We start from the raw sequence: 2,072 nt of genomic DNA, 5'->3' as shown, positions 1-2,072 counted from the left end.
TCACCTCCTCTGTGAAGCTCCTCCTGGCCCTCCAGGCAGAATCAACAGTTCTAGCCTGTGTTCCCACAGCACTGCCTCGGATCCCTACTATCGCAGCCATCCTACAGAGCATTATAATTTATTTTTTTGCATTCCTGACTGAGTCTTATCTATCCTTGTATTCCCAGTGTCCCATACAGTGTATGGCACATAAAAAATGTTACAGAAGTGTTTGTTGAGCTGAGTTGAAGTCAAACTGTGATAGATCCCCCTATGTACTCCCCACCTGGGTCTGCTTTCTGGTCACTGTTCTTTATGAGACCCTTGCCCACCCTTGCCTCCCAAACCTCTCCTGGGTCTCATTCCTTCAGCTTCTGACCAAGTGTCCAGAGTTATGCCCAAAGACGTGGCATCACTTCACTCTGTGATCACAGCTGGTCTATGGCCTCTTGAGGTCCCTGTTGCCCTGCCACTCCCATCCCTTCCTGTACCTCACCATCACTAAAAAAAAGTCTACTAAAAGTAGACTGAGCTCCCAGGAATTCCTGTGGGGGCGATGGGTTGGGAATTGTCCGGATGGATTAACGTTGGGCCCGTGTGGATGGAGGAATAAGCACTGTCCCACAGGTGGGAGTAAGTCACGAGGGACGGGATCATTCAGAGAACAGTTCTTGGTGCCTCCGGTGGGCTGTGGGCCTTCCCTGGGACTCTGAGACACCAACAGGAGCCTTTGACTCATCTGGTCCTCCCGGATGGGGTGACGATGGGGAGCTCAAATTTACTGAGCGCTTCTCCTAGGCTTTATAAATGCTGTTACAACTAGCCGTCACCACCCCACCGAGGGTGGTCCCATTATCACCCTCACCTCACTGAAGAAGAAACTGAGCTCCCGAGGGGCATATCTGTGGTCCCCAGAGAGCAAACTAGCAGATGCAGGATTTGAATCCTTCTCTGAGGAAAGGCCTAGGGCAGAAAATTCTCTGGGGGATATCCAAAATGACTTGACTTAGAATAGTGATGGCCATTAGGATCCCTGAGTCTAACCTAATCCAGGGCAGGAAACAGCCCTCTCAGAGTTTCCCCCAGACTTCCCAGGGCTTTGCTCGATAACCAGGCTCTTCCTAGCTGGCTGCCCATTGAGTGCTGCCCGATTTTACCAGAAAACCAAGACATTCCCTTCCCTGTCCAATTTCTCCTTCTGCTCTCCCCTCTACCCGCAGTGCCTTTCCAGTGGCTGCGGATAAAGACTGTGTCCTGCCCAACTTTGGTCAGGCTCCTCTGAGCCCTCTTCTCTACTAAACCTCCTCCTTGGGCTTCCAAGCCCTTCCTTGCAGAGTCCAGATTTAGCAAGGAGTCTGCTAAGCCAGTTTATAGGGCATCCCCCAACTCTTGATGTCTGATCATGCTGGCCTGCCGTCAGCAAGAATCCCGCTCCCCTTGATGTCTCCTCTTGGTCATTTTCCATCCTCTGCTCTTTGGGTATCAATCTCCATTTGTCCCTCCTGGATTTGGAGTTGAGCCCCATCTCTCTCCCCTACCGTGACAGTCCTGAATACAATCTTCCTCACCATTTTACCAAGTGCCAGAGTCATTTTCTGTTTAATGCTGCCCCCACATCCTGAGCATGGGAGAGGCAGAGGCAAGCAAAAGCCGGTGAGTCACTCACATACCCTCCCACCCACTTCTGTCTTCGGTCCTGACTGGCACAGTGAGTGGGAGCTTCTAGAGGAATCAGGGTGGGGCCGGAAGCCTCAGGACCCCAGAAACGAACCAAGAATGAGCTGCCCCCTGGAGAACAGGCTGCCTGGGGGTGGTGTCTCCCTGGTAACTGGAGCTGCCAGTCTGCGTAGTGAGTCTGGATTTTACCACGCTCTCTGCTTTACAAGGCGTGGCACGCTTTATTATTTACTTTTCAAATTCAGCGAGATCTGACGTTGGGGTCCCATCCCTCCAGGGTAGCAGAGACTCTTCCCAGCCCTTTCCCTTCTGCCAGGGTTGTGCACAGAGCAAGCAATTGGGAAGAGTCCTTGTCGTTGGTCCCCGCTGGGCCCCAGTGACACAGCCGTTTCCAGGCCAGCATGAACCCGGAGGGC

General features: G+C 52.6%; 1 long non-coding RNA gene across 1 annotated transcript in view; it reads left to right on the top strand.

The window, feature by feature from the left end:
• Positions 1-1,899: 1,899 nt before the first annotated feature.
• Positions 1,900-2,072, top strand: part of LOC138924979 (uncharacterized) — a 7,896-nt gene continuing 7,723 nt past the window's right edge. Inside the window, exon 1 of the long non-coding RNA XR_011440479.1 lies at positions 1,900-2,072. This exon is cut by the window's right edge and continues 313 nt beyond it. This is a non-coding gene — a long non-coding RNA (uncharacterized lncRNA).

This window comes from Equus caballus, chromosome 7 (genome assembly GCF_041296265.1).
Source record: "Equus caballus isolate H_3958 breed thoroughbred chromosome 7, TB-T2T, whole genome shotgun sequence".
In the NCBI taxonomy this organism is placed as follows: domain Eukaryota; kingdom Metazoa; phylum Chordata; class Mammalia; order Perissodactyla; family Equidae; genus Equus; species Equus caballus.
The sequence above is the reverse complement of the archived record's forward strand: the minus strand, read 5'-3'. Positions and strand labels throughout refer to the sequence as shown.